The sequence below is a fragment of the Pteropus medius genome, unplaced genomic scaffold (genome assembly GCF_902729225.1).
Source record: "Pteropus medius unplaced genomic scaffold, Ma_sr-lr_union100, whole genome shotgun sequence".
In the NCBI taxonomy this organism is placed as follows: domain Eukaryota; kingdom Metazoa; phylum Chordata; class Mammalia; order Chiroptera; family Pteropodidae; genus Pteropus; species Pteropus medius.
In genome coordinates, this window is record NW_024356249.1 from 11472713 (window position 1) to 11497036 (window position 24324).

The window sequence follows — 24324 nt, forward strand, 5'->3', positions numbered from 1 at the left end:
TATTCATTTTCGAGGTAATGTCATTTTCTTAGGGTAATGTTCCCTGGCACTTTAAACCAGATTAAGCAGTTCCCTTTTATATATGCTCCCAGCACCTAGACTTTGTTTTTCTTAATTCTTCTTTTCGAATCATTTGTCACAATTATATTTACTTTCTGGGTGTGTGGAGGGGGAGCATTTTGTTATTTGCCTGGCTTCTCGCTTTCTTCTCCACTAGACTGTAAACTCCATGAAGGGAGAGGCCGTGTTTATTTGCACCTGGCTATTTCCCCCTACTCTAGAGTCTGGCCTAGGACAGTGCCTAGGACAGAGTAGATCCTCAATAAATATTTGTTGAATGAATTAATAATGAACGAATGAATATATTTCAAGGCTCTTCTCTCACCTGCTGTTTTTCCTTTTATTTTTTTCTATGCATTCTTTTTTGTCCTCATCTTCTGTTGTAACTTTAAGCATTCTTTAAGTGCTCTCATTCATATTCATCCATTCATTTATATATATATTTTTCTATCCTTGCATTTTTCTCTATTATTTTTCCTCTCTCTCACATGGGCATTATCTTTATTCATAACTCCACATTTCCACCTTATTTCTCTTACTCAGGTTTCAGTATCCCACGTCCAATTGCCTATGACTTTTTAACTAGAATGCCTCTCCATTACCCCATGCCCAACAATTTTCAAATTACTCTTGACGTAAGAAATGTCCAGACTTGTATAGAATTTTTATGAGTTTATTTGAGCCAAATTGACGACAATTGGCTCAATTGGAAGCAAAATCTCAACGGATTGAGAAAATGCTCTGGAGAGTGGTAGTTTTGCAGCTTATTTTATACATTAGAATCAAAAGAGAAGATGTAGGAGGGTTATGTGAAATCTATTGGTGGTAGATTAAGAGGTTAGGAAAAAGCAAAGCAGGGAAATCTCTGGGACTGAATAAAAAGTAAAATGGAGACACTTCTTTTACACTTGTGGGTATAGGATAGTTAATAATTAATATTAACAGCAAATAGAGATGGCATGCAGGTAATAAGATAATAATGAAGAGTTCTGTGGTCTCATGCGCTAGTGCTAGTGGGTGGGTGTGGCCTGAGGGGTCTCAAAAAGGAGATTGCTCTGACATTTCAAAGATATGTTATCTTAGATGCACTAAGGCCATAGAGAGGATCACTTTAGGTAAAGATTGACCTTCGTCAAGGAAGCCACAGGCCTAGGATATAACTACCTTCCATAACCTGCTTTTAGTTAAGAATTTTTATTCAGATCTTCCTATGTGGTTACTTTTGGTCTCTGAGTTTGTAGGGTCACCATACTGGCCTCCCCTGACCTTGTCAGGTTTAGTATGTGGCCCCCTTTTCATTCACACTTTCTTCTTTTGGTCATAAATCAGCCTGAAGGTTGTGTTCATGACCAACCTTTTGGTTGGATAATATGGTTCCATGGTGCTAGGAAGGCTCATTCCTAGAAGTCTTGTGTCGTCATTTATCTTGCTGAAATATTGGATGATTCAGCATGGGGTGAGGCCATAACCTTGGATAGAAGTCAAGACTTAATTTTTTCCAAAAGGCAAAGGCATGAAAATGGTAGGCAGTCAGCTCTTATGGGCCTTCATTAAGAACAAAAAGAAAAAAACTCTGAATGAATAACCTACAAGCTATGATGATCCAAGTTTTTCTCTCTGTCTCACTTTTCTGTAATTTGAATATAGTATAACATTTACTTATAGTCTGAGGGCACACTATACACCTCTTTGGTTTTTTACAATCTGACCATGAAATGGTTTCCATTTACTGATGTTATTATTTTAATATGGCCCATCTACTTCCCAAGTGTCATTCATTATTAATCTGATTCCTGTTAGTTGTGCAATGGGGGATTGTAACTTTAAGGTTTTATAGGGGCCAAGGCTGTAAGAACACAATGGTGTAAATTACAATTACCATCTAAAAATTTTCAGAGGCCAGGAGGACAGTAAGAGTTTCATCAGTAAATTCCCGGGGCCTCAGCGGTCATTGTAGAGGAAGCTTTTTTTTTTTTAGCCACTTCACCTTCCATCTGAATTAATATAGTTAGTAGTCCTCGTTGGGTTGGGGGTAAGCACGTTCCCATAATTGGATTCTAACATTTATACATAAAATTCCTTTCTCAGTATACCTTTTCCACTAATCTACAACTTCCCTTGTTCTTAGTTTGTCTCTTTTCACTCATTCAGATATAGCCAACTTTTTAGGACAAACTACTTCCTTTCAACTTCTCTCAAAAACATACACATATCTCTTTCCTTCCTTCTGCAATAACATTTTTTCTAAATTTCAAAAGAAGAACTATAAAAAGTATAATTGATAATACAAAAGTTACCTTATATACCTTCAGCAGTTATTAACAGTTGAGCTATATAAGAACAAGCTTTTAGAAAAGCCCAAAGAACAAGTATAACTATTATTATGACTAATATTATTAGCAGATTGGTAAAGACAATCAAATAAATGGTTTTTTTAAGTTCAACATCAATTCGTAGGTATACAGTCCTTCTCAATGTCTTAGGATAACTGTCTACCTCTGATTTAGGCTGCTTCTCATCCTCAAGGAGTATTCAATGTCTGCTAATAAGGTCCCTTTAACAAAGTTGGAGAGTCTTTAATTGTTGTCTCTACCAATGGACAAAATCCTGGTTGTAAGTCGTGGTTTTTGAAGACTTTGTCTCCCAGGAACACGCCGTGAAATGAATCAGTCATTAATTTATTAATTTCTTTAAGCTGGTTAATAAGTCCTTAATAATAATGCAGAATGTCTCCTTTTAATGTTTGGTTCATATGTCTCTTCATCCAGATGCATAGGGTGACCAGTGACTATTTAATGAGGAGAAAGGCTATGTTTACCAGAAGGAGTAGATCTCAGGTTGAAGAGCCATATAGGGAGAGATTTTGGGTAAGGGAAATTAAAAGCTTCTGAAAATTTACCTAGTGGAGTTTTGATTGTACCATTTGTGTGTTTCACCAATCCAGAGGACTGGGGTGATAAATATAATAAAATTTCTGTAAAATAGACCAAATATTACAAATGAATTGCATTATTTGCCCAATGAAATGAGTCTCTCAGTTACTATGTAACAGCAGGGCTTTCGCAATTGGGAATTATTTTTTTTTCCAGTAATAATTTATCTACTGTTAAGGCTGTTGCTCTCCTGCAAGGGAATGCGTTAACCCAGTGAGAAAGCATACAAATCATAACCAATACATATTTGTATCCTTGAGGTAGTGGCATTTGGATAAAACCCAATTACCATACCTCAAATGGACTGAAAGGAAGTGGGAAATGTATGGGACCTGTGGAGTGATTTTCCAGGGTTATAATTTGGACAGATAGAACATCTGCTATACAGTTTATAAGCTACTGTGGGAGAAGGATTCTCCTAATATTGTTTACTCCATGAAATCATCTTCTCAAGACCCCAATGTGTTAGCTCATGTACGTGTTAAAGTGTAGGCAATTGAGCCCCTATAGGAAAGACTGGTTTCTGATTGGGCCCAAACCATATGTTGCTTGGGTGAAAGATTCTCTTTTTTAGTCCTTCTGTAGCTGTCCATTGAAACTGCAAAAGAAAGTCTTTTGTTGATTTAATTGGGAGAAGAAAGCATTCTTAGGTCTGGATAATTTGGCTGCTTATTGCTGCTTATCTAGCTGCAGCATCAGCTAAATTATTTCCTTTTGCTTCCATGGTGGCAGCTTTAGAATGTGCTGGAATTTTGATAATTGCCAGTCGTTTCAGTTGCTGTATGACATCTAATAATTCTGCAACCTGTTTTCTATTCTTTATGCCCTGAAGAAGTTAAGATGCCATGTCACTTCCACAGCATTCCAAAATTGTGAGTTACACCAAAGATACAGCAACTATCAGTGTAATATTGGCTATTTGATCTTTGGCCAATTGACAAGCTTAAGTTCAAGTAATCAGCTTGTTGGGCAGATCTTATTCAGGTAACTAAGAACCTTCAATTATGTCCACCATGGGAGTTATTGTGTATCTAGCTCAGTAATGCCCTTGTTCATCTTTCAGATATGATCCATCCATAAACCAAATTAAGTCAGCATTATTAATAGGAGTTTCCTGTAAATCATACCAAGGAATAAGAAGGCAGTTAGCAAGCAATATGCGATTGTAGATGTTTTTCATCCTGCAGAGAAGGTAGCAAAGTTGCTGGATTAAGGCTATTACATTGAGTTAAAGTAATATTAGGCACAGAAAGCAAGAGTACTTCATAAGAAGCCAGTTAACTGACAGAAGTATTGAGTGAATTGAGAGTTCAGTGGAGATTCAACAGAATGAGGAATATAAATAAAGGAGGGCCCATAACTATCTCTTCTGTTCGTTTGCATAACGTGGCTATAGCAGAGATGGCTGTCATGCAGGGAGGGTGTCCTTAGGCTACTGAGTCTAATTGATAACTATAATATTCTATAGATCTATGAAGGTCTCTAAGTTTTCAAGTTAAAACTCCTAAAGAACTTCCTTCATTTTCATGTATAAAAAGGAAGACGTTTTATAATGAAGGTATCCCAAGGCAGGAGCTTTAGAAAATAGTTTCTTTGGAGCTTCTTCAGCTTATTTCCTTTGGGGTTCCATTGACTTGGATCGGGTCAATCTGATTTTAATGACATAGAAGCTGGGCCATTAATGGAAAATTTGGAACCTAATTGTGACAGCATCCAGTCATATCCAGGAACCCTGTAAACTATATTTTGTTTGTTTGTTTTTGGAAGAGGAAAGGATAAGATTCCTCTAAGTTTTCCTGGATTAATTAGTTGCCCATCTTAAGATACAAAATCAAAGTTTGGTTTTTGATACTCTATGTCCCTTTATCTATTGTAATAATAGGTAAATTGTGTCCTCTTGGGAGTCTAATATGTCTTAGAGCATAAAAGTTCATTATCCACATATGGGAATTTCTGGGAAATTCAACATCATTCAAATTAGCTTTTAGTATCTGAGAGAAAAAGGTGGGACTCTGTGTCTATCCCTGGGGCATTACTGTCCAAGTCAACTGGCGATCTTCCCAGGTGAAAGCAAAGAGGCATTTCCTGTCTTTTTCTACAGGGATGCTGAAAAAGGCACTATATAAATCTATTACTGAAAAATATTGGCAGTCCACAGGAATGGCTAGTGATAGGATATTTGGATTTGGAACTAAAGGATGTCTTTTTATTTTTATTTTTTATTTTTATAGTTATGAGATCCCATACAGATCTCTATCCTTTTTCATTTGATTTCTTTCCTGGAAGGGTAGCAGAATTACAGGGGCTTGTACATGGAATTATAAGCCACCTTTTAAAATAATCTAGTATAATGGGCTTGATTCCAGCTAGCGCATTAGGTCTTAAAGGATTAAGGATTGCTGAATATTAGGTAGAGGGCAAGTATCGTCAGTAGTTATTTTGACAGGAGTGGCTGACTTAGTTTTGTCAATATTGGTATTGGAAAAGGCCCAAAGTTGCATTGGGACATCCAGTGACAAACATTCAGTCAGTCTCAAGATTAGTTTCCTTTTGTGGAGATTCCTTTAAAATCATTATTTTCCCAGTTGGTTCAGTATCTGATTTATTTAGTTCTAAATATATTTACTCTTCTGGGAAAAGTATATGTGGGCACCATTGGTTTTAAGAAAGCCCTATGAGGTGAATTGGGGCAGATTTGGCTAGTAAAAATGTATGTTGCCCATAACATTCCCTAGTTGGAAGGGAACAGATTCTGACTTAAAAACAGACATTGGTTGATTAGATGTCCCTACCGATTGTACTGAAGCTTAGTCCAAGGGTGAGGGCAACTTAATTGGGCAGACTTAAGAACAAATAAATTAGCCCCAGTATCTACAACAGCCTTAGTAGTCTTCCCTTTTATGGTAATTTCAATTTCTCCTAAAGAAGCAGTAAGAAGGGAAAATGCCCTCTCATAGGCCTCAGAGCAGCCCTATGCTTGGTACTGTTTCTTTTCTTTTTCTCAATCTCATTTCCATTTTCTACAATCCTTCTTAAGGTGACTTGACTTTTTACAATAAAAACAGACTCCTCTACAAGAGTTTCCCAGGAAACCTTATTTAGTAATTCTGTTGCTTTGCTCTCAGAAACCAGTAAGTATATTAATTGGAAGAGGTCAGAATAGCCAGGACTGTATATGTTCTAACAGTTAAATCAAATTCCTTTGCAAACCCATCAGGGTCCTGGAGAGGGTCAGGGAAATCTCTAGTTAGATTCCTTAATCCTAGTACAAGGAGAGTAGATCATATCTGGTTCTCCTTGTCCAGAGACTGGCTTTTCTCTAAAGGGAGCTGTCAGAATTTTTTTTCCCTAGTCTATCCTGGTCCGGTTTTCTATTCTGTGTCTCCCCTAGATCAGTAGAAAGTTGCAGTAGAGGAGGTGTAGAAGCGAAAGAGAGGGAGAAGTGGGAGGAAGAAAGGAGAGTAAGTTTGGACAACAAATGAAGGGGTACAGAGGAGCAATTGGAGAAGGGGGAAAAGTGGGGTCCTGGCATGGAGCAGCTTTGGAAGCCTTCTTTAGTTCAGAGGCAGTCTCTAAAATGTTCTTATTAACTTCCTGGAGAGAAGAAAGTCTCTCTGTGCTCTGTTTCAGAGGCTTCTATTTGCCAGTTGAGGTAAGCCTCCCCTTTATTCAGTTTGATATTAGAGCTGGCTTTTCTTTTTTTCTGTGGTGTGTGCAAAAAATAAATAAATAAATAAATAAGTAAGTAAGTAAATAAATAAATAAATAGATAGATAGATAGATAGATAAATAAATAAATAAAAATAAAAAAAATTAGGTGTCAAAAGAACTCCATTTTGACAATCTTAAGTTGATGTCACTCTTAGTTAAATCTTCCCATTCCTGTAAGCATGACAAGTAGTGTCCCCCTGTGAAGTGCACAGCTGCAGGAGTATTAATGGGGGCTGAGATGTGAAGGCTTGTCAGCCTTGGAGGTGTGATTTCCTGTGTTAATTTTAGTTTTCTTTTCAGAGCTGCAGAGTTTGAACAATTCTAGGGGTACTGTGTAGTGGGTTGAAGTGTGCTGCTTATGGGTTGACTCCAAGGGGCTGTCACCTCCCAAGTTGCTCCAACTCTCTTAGGTGTCTCTCCCTGGCTGACTGATACAGCCGTGGGGGCTTGGAGCACTAGGTGACCAGCCTTTATGTGCATGTCCCATGGCAATTCCATTATTTAATTACAACTGTATTAGAATTTCTTATGGGGCCCCACTTGTCTTGAGGGGTACTCTCTGACACCTCTGCGTAGATTCTTTAGTCACTCAAATGCTTAAAATTCCAGTTGAAAAGAGTAAATTTCCTTATCTTCAGAAATGAACGAATTCAGACTCTCATTATCTAGCAAAGATTGTTGTTCAGACTCACAGTAAGCAACTCCAATTGAAAAGCCAAAATTAAAAACCAGCCACCATTTTTTTCTCTTGTCCTTGAGTTATCCCAACCCTTATCCCTTATGCTTAGCCTCAGTTAGCTCAACCCTTAAACTTTAGTGCCACTTCAAGGATTTTCTTTTCTTTTCTTTTTTCTTCTTCCTTCCTTCCTTCCTTCCTTCCTTCCTTCCTTCCTTCCTTCCTTCTTCCTTCCTTCCTTCCTTTCCTTCTTCTTCTTCCTTCTTCCTTCCTTCCTTCCTTCCTTCCTTCCTTTTTAAAGAAAAGCACAAATAAAGTCAGGGCCTCCTACTTTAAAACAGGAAGGTCCGGAATTCTAAGAAAAACTCACCCAAGTTCACCCAATGCAAACTGGGGAATTGGTGGAGCTCAATGGGCCCCTGCTGATACCTGGCAGTGGCTCCAGGTCTGCAGAGTGGTCTTGGATGGGCTTCTTCAGAACCCTGCTCACAGTGTCAAGTAAATGTCAATGTAAGAAACATCCAAAACTGTAGAGAATTTTTACGCGTTTATTTGAATCAAACTAATGACAATTGCCAGGAAGCAAAATGTCAACGATTGAGAAAATGTTCTGGGAGAATGACAGTTTTGCAGCTTATTTTATATATTAGAATCCAAGGAGGAGACATAAAGAGGGTACATGAAATCCATTGGTGGTAGATTAGAGAGGCAGGAGAAGACAAAGTGGGGAGATCCCTGGGATTGGATTAAAAGGAAGAGGGAGAGAGACATACTTCTTTTACATCGGTGGGTACAGGATAGTTAATAATTAGCACATACATCGTAAAGATATGGTAAGTGGGGTACAAGATAACAATGAGGGATTCTGTGGTCTAGTGCTCTGGGGAGGTGGGTGTGCCTTGAGATGTCTGGAAAAGGAGATTGCTCTGACATTTCAAAGGTACATTATCTTAGATGCAAAAAAACTATAGACAGGCTTACTTAAGGTAAAGATTGACCTTTGTTAAGGAAGCTATAGACCTAGTGACTACCTGTCATGACTTACTTTTAGTCAGGAATTTTTATGTTCAGACCATCCTATGTGGTTACTTTTGGTCTCTGAGTTTGTAGGGTCACCATGCTGGCCTCCCATGAGCTTGTCAGGTTTGGTATGTGACCCCTTTTTCGTTCACATGCTCATCAGCTCTCCTCTCAATTTTCTAGTGTCTGAAAGTGATATCTTCTTCTTGTTATTTAAGCTTGAAATCTTAGTATCATTTGTTGCATCATTTATATAGTGAAGTTGCTCTTTTCTTTACCTCGGCAAATAGCTCTAGCTCTCCTCCATTCTTGTTGCTGCCACGTAGTACACAATGTGCAGGTTTTTGGGTGCTGACACATGTGAGGTGGCAATATCAAATGTGACAGGAGTCAATTGACCAAATGCTCCCCATCAAACATGAGACAGAGTAGAGGCTTTTGCCAGTTCACATCACAGTACACTCATTTAAACACCATGTTTTGGTGCTCATGATCCATTTTACGATCAATTTGATAACCTGGGATCATCATGCAGTAAAATTTCAGAAGATTAGCTACTTAAAATAGTGGTACATTTCATGACGGGAGATATAGACAACTTTTATAGTGTTAATGAAAAGATCACAAAATGGTATTAAAAAACTGCTGAAGTACAGTTTAAGCAATAAAGGGTTTTTTAAAGATTAGATATCCCCACTCAATCAATTTCACAATGCAGAAATTAATGAAAATGTATTAAAATTAATAGGTATGAAATTTAGAAAAGTTAGCACAATCGCTTGACAGATAATTTCATTAATCAATATGTGCTTTTTTTTTTTTACAGAAAAATAGTGAATCATATGGATAGATTGGATGAATGAATGAATACGGCAGTGTCTCCATGATATCAAATGGTTGGTTGAAAAGGGAAAATATTTGATTAACTTTGTATCCAGCATTTGCAGTGTAAAACTCATTATTTGTTGGAAAAAAACCCCCTAGTGTTTGAAAACACTTTGAGCAAACAAAGCCACATTTTAACATAAAACTTCTTAAAGCATTTTGTGAAAGGCTAATTTCTGCATGGTTTTAGATTGGTTACCCATGGAGTATTTCAGAAATTCAATAAACACCTTTCACATTTCCCTAGTTATTTCCCATAGAGAAAGTAAGTTTCTTCAGAATTTGTTTTCTGTTTAGATCGAGAAAGAGCAATGGTTTATGATATAGTTCATTTTTTAGTTCACTGCATTTGTCAGATTGAAATTCATCTCTGTCACCATGCTGTTCTTTAGGATATGTTCTTTTGATAGATAGATGTTAAGATATATGGGGCATAGAGGCAAAGAAGCACAGCTGGTATCAATAACAGGCTCACATCACTCTCAATTTCCCTGACTTTATACCTTTTCCCTTGCTTTGTCATTCAAGAATCCATTGGATTATGGGGATTACATACAGAGAAATGTGTCCTATAAGGGATCTATGAAGAATTTGTTTTCTTTCAAATTTATTTCAGCTAATTCTGGTTCTTTCAATGTCTCTCACATTGGGATGTATGAATTAAGGCCATGTTTAGATTTCTGCCATAGTCTTACTTTGATGGGAGGCGTGGTGCTCCAAAAGGAGACCGGGGACCAAGATTCTATTCCTTTTTATTGGCGGATGTATTTCATTTATTACTTGTAGAGATTTTTCTCCTCTGGACACTTTCATGTTTTTTCCAATAGGATAGAGTAAATATTATTTGGATTTTCATCCATCATGATAATAGAAAGCTACTGTCATAAAGAGAAACGTGAGGCTTGGGAACTGGGATAGTGCTAAGTCAAAGATTTAAGCTTGTTTGTATGACAAAAACAGTGAGTAAAATGCATGTGAAAGATACAAGAAATATGGACCTGATCTTTTCTAGGAGGATTTCATCTTCATGGATGTCACATAACAAGAAGTTATAATTCGGGCAGTCATTTAGACTAAAATCACTCAAATGGGTTGTCATTCATTATTTAGCAGTAAAACTATTTAAGTTTTTTTCCTTTTTAACTGGTTGAGTTGGTGTTTTGTTATATATCCAACTAACCTTCTATAGTGAAATAGGAAAATTAGCTCTATCAAAAAATACAGTAATGATTAATATTGAAGTTAGTAAAGTATTCCGTTTATAAGGAATTTTCTCTTTCTCTACCATTTTTATGGAGGTAGAAAATCCAAGGGCAAGAGTGGACAGCAGCCAACATCATGTTTTTATTACAATATGGTATTAACCAGAATTATAAGCAGTCAAAGTGCAAATCATGTCTATTTTTGAATAGACAATAGACATGTATCTTATGGTTTGAGGTCAACAGATGAGTAAAGAAAGTGGTTTTGAAATTATAGGGTCATTTGTAGGTCACCTGCCTAGTATCCACCTCCCTTCTTTCCTTTTCCCACTAGGATCTCTAATTTTTCAAACATCCCAACTCTAGCCAATCAGCATATCCTAACCCTCTGGCCACAGAAATGGGTCTCAGGATGATCATGTAGGAGGAGACAAGTGTTGGAGGGTCAGAAAGACTATAGCTCTCTCTTCCTTGGTCTCTCTCTTCTTTCTTCCCTTCCATATTGGATGTACATGAAGTATTAAGCCATTTTCTTGCTACTGGTCAATGGATTTTAATCACAAGAAGCTCCTTAAAAGGTAGAAGTTAAGCTCCTAGCTGATTTGAAACCATTTCATTTCAAGATAGGTGGCAAAACTAATTTAATTGCCTATTATTTCTTTACTATTTATTTAAGAAGATTTTAATTCAAATTTTGAATGTGATTTTTAAAAATCAATAATAATAGCATCTATCGGCTATTGAATTCTTAACTATGTGCTTGGCATTTGTTGTACTAGATAACTTAGATGCCTTAGTTCATTTAATCTGCAAAACCACATTGAGTTAAAGACTTCCATCTCTATTTATGAGGAAGCTGAGGCACCAAGAATTTAAGTCACTTACACAAAGCACTAGCTAAGAAGTGGCAGAGTCAGAACTCAGCCCCAAAGACCATGCTTCTTATCTACTAAGGCATCCATGGTTAGACCTTGAATCTGAGGAAGCCTATTCTGAAGATTGTTTAGGTTTTATCCTGAGTATCCTAAAAACAGCCCTTGGGTCTCTCTCTTCTTTCTTTTTTGCAGATGTAACTTTTGAGACATTTAGAGGAGTTAAAGTCTTGGACATGGTTGCACAATAAATGGGATGAAAAAGGCAGTAGTAGTGTGATAGAAAATAATTTGGTTCTGTGAACACAATTCTCTCCATTGTCTTTATGGGCTCTTTATGCTGCTCTTTCTTCCCAGTATCCCTAGGCATTCTGCCTTTCCATCTTTGACCTTGTCATCATCAATTACTATGTTCTGGGAATCCAGATGTTGCCTTGTTTGATTAGACTCACTCTACTCTGTGAGGAATGATCCTTTATATTTCTGCAGTGGCCTATAACTCTCCAAGAGTCTTCTAATTTGTGATTTTATTTAAGCCTTTCAACCACCCTATGAGATGGGCTGTTGTACTCATTTTCCTTATGTTTTAGGTATTTAGATGCCACTTTGCTTTAAGTTAATTTACATGTACAGTATGTTGCCTTAGAAGTGATTTTTGGTTCTATCTTATAAATGTTGCTGGGCTTGCAGCTGAACTGTAAGCTCTAAGAGGAGAAGGCTTGATTGTAATTTTTATGTGCTTGACTTTCCTTTAACAATGCCTCCTGTTGGTACACAGTGGTTTCTCAGGGAAAAAAAAGTGATAACATTAAATATCTGGCACTGACTTTCCAGAGTTGATTGTTAAATATTCAGGAATCTTTTTTAGTTGGTTATTAAACTGTTGGCAGTTTGAAATCTATGGTGGAATTATTTATAGCATGAAAACTGGCAAAAGCTGCACATCAAGGATTCCTTCCATCCACTCCTATGCACAGAGGGCCAGTTTGCCAGGACATTTCTGTTTACAACCTTTCCTTGGTCCATGGGCAACTGCCTTTATTTCTCCTCTGTGAATTAGCTAATGACCCTCACCTAAGGGTCAAGGCCAGGGGAAATGGTGGAGGTGAGTTCACCGTGTCAGTCTCCATGTTTTTGCTGTTCTGAGATACTGAGCAGAGGATGACAGTTTATATTCATTGAAGAAGATCAAAGTAAAGAACACTGTCAGAGGAAACTTGATTGGGAAGCCCAGAATAGGCATCGCCAGAAATCTGGTCCATCTTGTGACTCCCTCCCTCCATCCTTGACTAAAGCAGCAAACTAGTCAAATTATCCTTATAGAGATCTTTAAGACTGTAACAGGGTGTTTAGGCTTTCAGGTAAAAGAATTCCTAGTTAAAAGTGGTCCAAACCACAGAGATCTTTTTTTCCCCCTCTTTAATTGCCCCCTCTCCATTTCCACCCCTGACCTACGGCTGTTGCCATCTCCTCTTAAGAACTGGATCTCTGAAGATGGGGTGTCTCCTACCACATGCTCATGGGGTGCCTGGGGGGCGCCTTGGAAGGGTGCCTTGCAGGGCCTGGTGCACCCGGGGTATGGGCCTTCTGTGTGTAAAGCAGACGTGCTAACCACTACACTATGGGGCCACCCCAACTACAGAGATCTTTATTGTTTACTTCATAGACATTGTGGAAATAAGAGGCCTAGAGGTAGTTCACTATCTTACCAATGGCCTCGGTGATTCTCTTTTGTTTTCTTTCTCTGTCACCCTCATTGCGTGAGTAGTGTTTTTCCTTCTGGCTGCCAGGAGGCTATGTTAGATCTAAATAATAGGAAACTAATGTACCACCCAAACCCCTAAGAATATCCTAGATTTGTGATAGCTCTCTTTTTCTCTTTCCTGAAATAATAACATTCTTTTACTTTAAAAAGTGTTTAAGGAATAAGAAGAAATGGCACATCTTGTGGAATATTAAAAATAGCTTTATAGTAAAAATAAGTTTGAGGTATTCATTTCCAATTACCAGTGATTCTATGTGATGAGAAGTTAATTAAGGAAGCTATCAACCCAAGACCATCGTAGAAGCAGTAGTAAGAACTAAGGGAAAAACATTGCAAGAAGGATAAGCGAAAGCTTTCATTATAACTTACAAGGCAGGAAAATGCTATTTAAGTGGAATTAAAGACTGAAATAGCTGCAATTATGGAATATTGCAAAATTTTTCACATTAAGAAAAAAATAACAATATTTTTACTTTTATGGGAACCAAAATTAGAGGAAGCTGCCGTAGGAGACAGAATATCTAAAATCGTATGAACTGGTTAGTTCCCCTATCCTAAGAGACTTGTTCTTTGTTTCCCATTGCTAACACAGTACCTGGCACACCATGGCAGTGTTGAATGAGAAGAAAAGACAGGCAAGGATGGAGATTGTAGAATTGTGGTATCAGGTGGGAATTGACCATAGCAGAAGTTGCTCAGGTGCCAATTGTTGAATGTGAAGTAGATAGGCGTCAGATGGAACTGGGAGTTTGCTAATATTTGGACCCATATTTCCCTAATTTGTGGCAAGGGGAATAGAATTGGCCCCAGAATCTGGTGAAATGACAGTGAAGGGCAGAGGATTTCAGGACTGGATCACTAAACCTACATTTCCTATAGGGCCAGCTTTCTGGCTCAGTCTCTTTGACACCAAATATTACCTCTCCTTCCATGCTGTGGGTTGAAGGTAAGAAAACAATGAAAGTTGATTCACTGATGACTGCTATTGTATTTACTAGCTTGATAGCTGTTTTATAACCCTTTTGGGGAGAGGAGTGATTATGCAAATTATATTTATATTTAATTTATATAATTACATCAATACAAATGTAAGGCTGGATTAGAGAGTAGTCATACCAGTTACATCATCAGGTTAAAATGCATTGGGAAGGCATTCCATGCCAAGATAATACAGAAGATACTGTCACACAGAATTTAGGGTATGAAGAAAGTCTTTTAATCTTTAAGATTTTTATTTTTTAAAACAGTGATGTTTGAGTACATATGGTACAAAACTTATTTTGGAAATCTGCCTTCAGTAAGTACATCCGAAATGAAAAATCTCCTTTAGGTGTTGAACATCAAAATCCGTTTTCATGTTAAATAAACTCCCACCCTTTCTTAAAACAATACATTTTGCTTTTTCTAAAGAAGTCTTCATAGTCTATAGGCACAGTAAAGAGGAAGAAAGGAAGACTATAAATGCAAGTAGTTTAATAAATATATTATGGCATCATGAGCCCATTCCTCCTAAGTGAGATGTACAAATCTAGTGAAAATTAGAAGCACCATATTTATGGAGGGCAGCAGCTTTATTCCAATGATTTTAATTTATATAATTAAATCTCAAGTCTTGCTTTGCATGTGGGTTTTCATAGTAAATGCACATGTTCGAGTGAGTACTGTGACTTTATTTCACTGAATTTTAAGTCCTTTCTGGGGCAGCATCACTGTTTTAACCAAAAATATGTGAGAGGCCACATCTGCAGAATTTTATAAACATTGCTGTGGGTTTAAAGTTGTGTTGTTTTGTATTCCATGAATTTGTTATTGAGTTTCATAGAATCTGACACTCAAAGAAAATGTCTCTTAAATATTACCTCTGACTGAATAATACATTGACTTTTTTTTTTTAATAAAAGGCAATATGTGAGAAAATGAAATAGTATCTAGGACAATAAGAAAAACTCAAGGGCAGTAATAAGTAATAATGAACTAGATGGCAATCTCTTTGAGTTCAGGATCCTTGCTTAATAATTATTTCCCTCTCTGTCTCCTTTTTCCTTCTTGTCCTCTTCTTGCTCTTCCTCTGCATATTCCTTCTCCTTTTGCCTTTCTTTAATAAAATCTTATATATCAAATGGCTTTAAATATTATAGCAACTAAAAAATAGCTTTTGATTAATGAGCGGACACATAAATCTTTTTGTCCCTCCCTGAATCTGGTTCAACATGTCAGATGTATGAGTGATTGATAAACATTTGTTGAATGAAGTTTTCAAATTAGACTTTTTTCTCTAAAGGGTTTGGTTTTGTAACTTTTGAGCTTTTATTGTGCTGAACAATAAGCTATGAAAATGTTGAGTAAAAGTTTTGATGGACTCACTTTAATAAGTAAAGAGAAGTCATTTAGAATTAACATGATGGTATGCAAATAGATATTGGGAAAGAGATTGAAATTAATTTGTTTACCCAAGTAGATGATTTGCCTCTTACAGTATCATACATAATTTTTTAATGTATGCTTATATATATGTATATAGATATACATATACATATTTACTTCCTAACATCTAGACATTTTTACCACTTTTATGATTTTTAGACATACTTGCTCACCACCTGTATAGTTATTACACAATATTTTCTTTAAATTGATTCACTTTGCAATCTGAATTTAAAGAGAAAACTTTATATTAGTATTGTGAATAAAAAAACAGTATCCTCTGTTGAAAACAGAAGGCAACTATAAAAATAAATATAATGTGATGAAAATAGTGTTATTAAATTTTAGACGGCTTCTGTTGCCTGGAGAAAGACTGAGCCTGAGATAAATTTTTTTAAAAAGAGAGTTTGTCAAATGTTAGAGAAGTGTTAGAGACATATAGACCCTGAACCGAGCCTTTGTCTCTGGCCATGTTATGAGCTGAAAAAAATCTTAAGAAGAATAATCTCTCTACACTGGTTCTAATATAAACTTCAGCAAAGGAAAAAAATATCTAGATTTTCCACAATTCCAAATTAGTGGAGCTGTAATTTGTGAAATTTTAATGCTCTATAATTTTTGTGATAAAATAAACATATTTTCCTCATCTTTAAATTCATTTAAAACATTTGATTTAACACATACAAAATTAAGAACACCATTAGACTGAAGCTTCCATTTCCTTTCGTGAATTTATTTCCTGCCCAGTAGGTTATATTAAGAACGCTTCGGTTTTCTATGAAAATACTATATGCTGAATCAGGTTATACTTTCTGTATCATTAATGCTTCATAAGGAATGTCATTCTAGGTATTGTCAATGAAGTTATGATATATGTGTGAATAAAATTTTAGTACTTTAGTGTCTTATGGAATTAACGCAGTAGAGAATAAGTCTAAATGATTAAAATTCCAAATTAATATAGTCATAGGTACAAGTTAGAGAAGTGTTAATGTTAGTTTTGTAAGTTATGAAATACTTTATTCTTTAGCGATGATTGCTTTGGACTGGTTATCTCAACATTGATAAAGATCATTTTAGGTTGTATCTGAAACAAAATCGGATTTACCTTCTTGATTGAAAGAATTGATTTTCTTAACAAGTAAAGTAATAGTCTGTCAATTCAGTCAAAGCCCTGGTGGTCAGTAACTTTAATTAAAGTCAAAATGATTTTGTGCACAGATAGAAAAGAAAACTTGTCAGTTCTGCATCATTTGTCTTTCCCGTCACTTCAGGAAAAGCTATGTGATTCAAACTCAGCCTGGCAAATTTAAGCAAAAAAAGGCAAATGAAAGATATGATTTAGAAATTGCACATATAGTGGCGACATGTGTTATGTAATGCTTTCTAATGAGAGTTTCAAAAATGATTTGTCCCACTGATGTAGGTAGAAATATATTTGAAAGACAGAAAAGTTTTTTTGCATTAGCAGTGGATATACTCTTTCTTTACTTATGCTGCATAGAAGGCAACCTACAATTACATGGCAAACACTCTCATGACCAATGATTGATTCTTCATAACAAATGAGAACAGAGGTTGTTTTTTAAATGTTTGAATGTTTGAAAATTGATTTTATACTATTAATTATATTAAAATAAATTAAGAATAAATGCTATTACAAGACAAAAACAAGGCTTAGGTAAGAGTTCTATTTTTAAAGTTAATCTAAACAAACACTGAGAGTTTAAATTTCAACATAAAATGCAAATAGTTTTAAATAATTTAGAAAATAGCACATACTTTTCACAAATACAGTGCAGGCAATTATAGCACCCAGGTTTCAGGGCACACAGAAGAATTTTATAGTGCTGTATTTATAAGCATGAATTTGTTTTAAAATGTAGACATTTGAAATTTAGCCTGTTAATCCTCTTCCTTCATGTCCTTATGGATAAATGTTTTTAAGGTTTTTAAAGAGGAAGCTCATTATTTGAATCAGTTAGATGCAAAGTGTAGCAAGATGAGGGTTACAGTTACAATTCTTCCCATATATCATGTTAACTTTAAAAGGTTATATTCAACCCTATCTAGATATTTAAACCTACATGAGGAATTCCAGAAAGAAGCCATTTCTGCTTTGTATTATAAAATCAAATACATCTTTAAAACCTCTGCCTGAAAGATAAAAATGAAGAGGACTGGTAGGGATCGTACCTCTTAGTTTGACTTCCTTTGCTTTCTTGTCTATCTTCGTTCATTGTCTTTATAATTTCAGATAAAAGCCAAAGAAACAATTAATCTTGACAAGCAGTGAAGGTGATCTTCAAACACTTGGTACCTATTGTAAATTTAAAAGAATTTTGGTGAAGTGACTCCTTTAGGTATAACTACATGTTTTATGGCAATGTAGAAGCCTGGAAATGCTCTGAACTTTGTTAAATCTGTGGCAGCGACTGGAAATTAAAGACTTTAACAATAGCTCCGTTATAATTAATTCTGGATTGGAACATCTTTGACTTCTGAGTTCTCTAATCATGTTGGAGTTGCTTAAGCAATAGTCATGTGTATAGGATTTGTGTTAAGAAGACACTTGATAACATAATTTAAGACAGTTTCACTTGGAGTCTTTATAAAAGCCATGAAAAACCTTTTCTTAACTATGATTGTAAGAAAATTATCTTGGTCTTGAACTTTATAGGAAAGCAAAAAAGTTATTCTCTTTTATTAAGATGTTAATTCTTACTATATTACCCTATGGTTGTCTGAAAGAATTCACTAGTGATAAAACATTGCTAGAAGCCAAAAGTTAATAGTAAAACTAATGAAAAAAGTTATTAATATAAAATAAAGCAAAGTTATTGGAAGAATCAAGAATTCTTTCCTAAAGGATAAAATGTTTTCTTATGGGAGGATTAACATTTTTTAAGAAATAGAGAATAAAATCGCACTAGAAGCCCTTATATTTTTATCACTCATATTGAGATAAGATCTCTCCTGCAGTCATGAGTGATCAATGTAGTCTCTATTTTTTTTAAAAGGTGCGAGTGATGATTGAAAATGGCAACCCATTCTCGTAAGTGAAAACAAATGTTATAGCTGCCATACAAACCCACAATTTATTAATATCCTATACAAATAGTTCTGAGATTATTTGGGGGAAAATTATGGTCCTGAAAAGAAGGAGATGAGGAGCTTGTAGCCTTCCTTCTTTGCTAGAGAGAGAAGTTGGAATTGTTTTTCTTTGAAATAGAATCTTAGGGAAGGGTGGGATCTACTTATACAAAGGATCTCAGCATCTACTCTGGTTGACAGACTTAGGCTGGCTGAATACAATGAAGGTCTGTTAGAAGGAAAGAATTGACACTGTGAGGCATCTCACACTGAGAAAGTAGATTCTAGAGCTCCTAAGGAGGCAAAAAAAAAAAAAAAAAAAAAAAGAAAAAAAAGAAAAAGAAAAAAAAAGGTTATTGTATTAGTCAGGATACTCCAGAAACAGAGTAGAAGTCTCTGTCTATCTATCTATCTATCTATCTATCTATCTATCTATCTATCTATCTATTATCCATCCATCCATCCATCCATCCATCCATCCATCCATCCATCCATCCATTGAGAGATCTATTATAAAGAATTGGCTTACACAATGATCATAGAAACTGGTTGGTTCATGGTGTAAGTTCCAGTCCAAGTCTGAAGGCCTGGGAACCAGGACAGTTGATGGTGTAAGTCAGTCTGGGTCTGAAGGCAGGAGAAGACCAAAGTCCCAGCTCAAGATCATTAGGTAGAGACAGCAAATTCTCTCTTGCCCAGGACTTCAGGACTCTCTGTCAAAGGTGGAAGGGGGTTGGGCGGGGGAGGGAGTTGGGGAGGCTGAACAATAGGGCATGAACAATAGGAGCAGCTACATTTTGGGCACCAATGAATCTTTCCATGACGTGATTGCAGCAGGCTTGCTTTCATGAAGGAGTTCTCTAGTGGTAACAGAGGCCTGATATGGGTCATGTATACACATAGACAGCTACCAGGCAGCTTGAATATGCTGAATGCTGGTGGGTGAGGGAGAAGGAACATTAGAAAATAGGAAAGCAGTTTAAATGATACCAGGTTGAGCATTGCCTACATTGAAATTTCACCTGGTTTATGCTGTCCCCACATGGAAGACCGAGTACTTATCACTTAACACTGTCAAAACCCCATCTTCCCTGGGCCAATGGTGACCTAAATCAGCCAGGTTTTTCAGCAGGCAAAGGACATTTATTCATCCATCCATCCATCCATCCATCCATCCATCCATCCATCCATCCATCCATCCATCCGTCCATCCGTCCGTCCATCCATCCATTCATTTATTCAGAAAATAGCTCTGATGAGCACTCTCTACGAGGCTAGTACTAGTTTCAGGAGGCATGGGGATACAACAGTAAATACAGCAGAGTTCCTACCTGAAGGGGTTACATTCTAGTGGAGAAGACAGACAATAAACAGATAAAGAGACAATTAACTAAGTGTATAAATTTCAGACATTGAGAAGTGTTATGAAGAAAAGAAAGCAGAATTAAAAACAGCAGTAGGAAGATGGGGTGGGGGATGTTTTACACAGGCTGGTCAGACAAGCCCTCTATAACAGTGATGTTGGAAGAGGTATTTGAATGATTTAAGGATTTACTTATGTGAAGATATTAGGGGAGAGAATTCTAGGAAACAGCATGTGTAAATGACCTGAGAGAGGTGGAAATTTTGTGTGTTTGTGGAGGAAAGAAGGCAGAGGTGATTGGAATTGAGTGAGCAGGAGATGAAGTACAAGTGGTAGGTAAAGTCCAGATCGTGTGGAACCCTGTGGGCCATGTAAGGAGTTAAAATTCTATCAAAAGACAATAGATACATATTAGAGGTTTCACCAAGGGAATGATACAATCTAATTCATCTTTTTAAAAGTTCAATTTGGTTGTTTAATGGAGAAGAAATTATAGGGAGGCAACAATGTTACTAGGCTAGTATAGCTGCCTAGATGAGAGACAATGTAGTTTGGATTGAGGTAATAACATTGGAGGTAAGGATAAATGTCAAATTTGCAATATTTTCAAGGAAAAGCCCATAGGTTTGTGAATGGTTTGGATTAGGGTTGAGGAAAAAGGATAATTAAAATTATTTGATAATCAGAATTATAAGTAATCAAAAGTTACACTTAGATTTTTGGTCTGAAAAACAGAAAATGGTGGTGTCAGTAACTGAGATGGGGGTGATTGGAGGTGGTTCAAGTTTGCTGAAGATTGAAATGAAGAGTTTTTCTTTGGCTATTAGTTTAGGAGATCTATTAGATATCCTAATGGAGATGTTAAATAGACAATAGCAGGATATCAAGAGTTGTGAGCGCAGGGCACAAGTGGGAGCTCGGAAATAGAATACAACGGTTAGAATGTGAAATATAGAGACTATGTAATATCTATATGGTTTGAGAATAATAATCATGTTGGTAATTATATAATACCATGGAACTAGATGAGATTATCTAGGAAAAATAAACGTAAAGGAGAAAAGAGAACCATGAAATGAACTCTGGAGAATGCTAACATTGAGAGGAAGAAGAGTTAGCATTGGAGACAGAGAAAAAAATGCTGAAAAGTTAAGAGGAAAACCAGTAATGTGTTCTTCACCAGAAGCCAAGGGAAATAAGTATTGAAGAACAAAGCTAATATCTATTAAGTTAACACTTTTGAGAGGTCGAGTAATTTAGACAGATGTGGCAAGATGGAGGTTGTTAATGACCTTGATTTGAGCAGCTCCATGGGAGTGGTGGAGGCAATTAAGGAGCGAATGCGAGCAAATAGAAACACTCTTTCCCAAAGGAGCAGCAGAGATATGGGCAGAAGCTGAAGGGGAAATAGGATCAAGGAAGTTTGTTTTGTTTGTTTGCTTTTGAAGGCGAGAGACTTTTTATAGCATGTTTGCATTCAGCTGAGAGGGAAAAACTGAGGAGGAAGCAGAAAAGGAGGAGAAGAATTTCAGTAGCAAAATTTTGAATAGATAAGAAGAGATGGCATTCAGTGTACTGTGGAAAGTTGGTTTAAATGGACCAAGGAGAGGACTCATTATATCGGGAGTAAAGACAGAGTGGGTGAGTCAAATGCAACTAGGTTAGAAGATTTGGTGATGGGAAAATGAGGAAGATTTTTTTTTCTGATTGCTTTTAGTTTTTCGGTGAAATAGGATTCAAGCCATAAGCTGAGTGAGAAGCAGAGGGAGTACTGAGGATTTGAGGTGAGAAGAAAATATGTAAAATACATTTTTGGAAGAGGAGAAAAGAATTTACTATGAAAGCATAGAAGAATGCTGGGTGGTAATGAGGTCTTTCTTGAGATTTGTGTCATAAATTTATTTTAAATAATTTTCTTAAAATTCTTTTTAAAAAGTTTATACAAGATTAGGTAGCTCAAGTAAATGTTTTTCTCCAGTCACTTTTCACCTGCTGGGTGCAAGTGAGGAGTAGATAGAAAGTTGGATTTTAACAGAGTTTGGGTTTTGCTAGATGAGCACAGAGGAAAAAAGAGAATGAGGAATATCTGAGTTACAAAATAAAATAAAATAAAATAAAATAAAATAAAAATAAAAGTAAAAAGTAAAATAAAGTAAAATAAAATAAAATAAAATAATAAAACAAGATAATGCCTGGCATAGTGGTAGAGAGGTTTGCAATGAGCTGGTACTAAAAAGCTAAATGAAATGCAAGTGAGTGATTAGGAAGATAGTAGATAATTGTGAGAGATTTGTTGCAAATTGCAATGTCACTTAGATCTGCAACTTAGTGGAGATTATGTCTGGTCAAGATAGTTCACAGGCAGCCTTAGGGATTTGAAACAATATCATCATCATAACCATCAATTAGCTTACAATTTTATATTTTATTTTTAGTACTCCCACCATGCAAAGCCACACATTATCTGGAACAAAGAGAAAGCACAGCCTGTGTCTTCAGGGAATTGACATTCTACTAGAGATCTGGTAGGAAAGATAATTAGATGTAGAAAATGATCCACAATAGTTTTGTTGAGTAGAATCTGTTAAAGTGGGAAAGCAACAGGCACACAAAGTTGTTTCTCTGCTCTTGTGGAGCAAAATGTAAATATTTATGGAATACAGACCTCTTTTCATCAGCAGCACAGTTGGGTCTCTACAAAGACGGAATTCTTTTTTAGATACTTCAAATTAGAGGCAAGTACCAGGCAAATCACTGACAGTAAAATTCTAATATATCAGGTATAAGCAGATATTCCCAAGAATTCACATAATTGATTTGTGATTAATATAAAATAAATGGTTTTTCTGTTTTTCTTCTTCCTTCTCCTCTTCTTCTTCCCCCCTTTCCTTTTTTTTTTGATGAATAGGTAACTAAGAAAATAATAAAAGAGTATTTTGACAAATCAATTGCTTCTTATCTCCCTTCCTCCCTCCCTTCCTTCCCTCCTTTCCTCTTTCCTTCCTCATTCCCTCCCTCCCTTCCTACTTTCCTTTCTTTATATTAGTAATAAGTGTATTGCTTTTATAAAAGTAACACATGTTCATTATAAATGTACAAGTGATAGAGAAAAGTACAAAGAAAAATGTACTCAAATTCCACCTTCAAGAAATAATCATTACAATTTTGATGATCATTATTCTAGAAATCTCTCTATGCTTATTTGTATAGATAGAAGAATAGACAGCAATAACTGACAACTAAGTTGTTTTTCGTCATCCTTGAAGTTTGGGGGAAAAAACAAACTCTTTCTTGTGGCTGAATCATTGTCTTAATTTTTCTCGGAATTGCATCTGCCCTTTCAATCTGATTCCACCCCCCTCTTAATATCAGAGAAGCTTAGTTGTACTATATCTTTGAATACTTTTTCTGTTGCATTTATTGTGTTTTCTACCTTTTCTGCCTTCTATATATGTTACTTTTCTTATGATTGTTTTAGTTCCTGTATTTTTTCTCACATTCACTGTGATTTTCTCAAATGTTTCCTCTAGTGAGTAATTCAGTTTTCAACCTTGTCTATTCAGTTCTTTGATCTTACTAATTTATTTGTTATTTTATTAATGGTGTTCTTTTGACCTTCACTTTGATTCCTTACTTCTGCATCCTTGTTGTTCCATTATCTTGTTCTTAAGCTTGTTTAATTAAATGCATATTCTCATAGTTTATTTTATAAAATAAAGCACTCAGTGAATTTTCTTAATTTTTTTAAAGTTAAGAACTACTAATTAAAAGAGGTGCTTTTATCATATTGCAATTGTTGATGGGATTCACCTATTTCGAATACCTTTTCTTAGTAATACATATGGTTATCAAATTCTTAAAAGAATTTGCTGAGAACTAGGGGTGACATCCTGTCAAATAAACTGTTTAAACTGAACTAAATAGTTAATTAATTTAGGCATATCTAAAGAAAAATTTAAAATAAATTACATACTGTTATAATTTGGGGAAGGTCATCAAGAAGATGTGACCACTGGTTTGACTCTTCAGCTGGACCTGGGAAACTAGAGGCTCCCCATTTTCTCCCCTATGTTTGGAATGTGTTCTCTGCTTTGCTTGTTGTCCCCATGCTAGAATCTGCCAAAGGACACAGCCTGTAGATAGTAATGAGATGATGAGACTATCTGGACTGGGTATGTGACTAAACCCCGTTAAGGCCTACCGTGTGTATAACTGAACCCACTTAAGTCCTCTTTGTAAACTTGAAGATTCTGGTGGGTGAGTGTGGAAAACTATTCACCTTACGGTCCCCCAAGACAAACTTCATAAGCAAGTTTCCTT

At 36.0% G+C, this 24324-nt stretch overlaps 1 protein-coding gene across 6 annotated transcripts in view; it reads left to right on the forward strand.

The window, feature by feature from the left end:
- Positions 1-24324, forward strand: part of GRM8 (glutamate metabotropic receptor 8) — a 691970-nt gene that overhangs the window by 210377 nt on the left and 457269 nt on the right. The window lies entirely within an intron of this gene.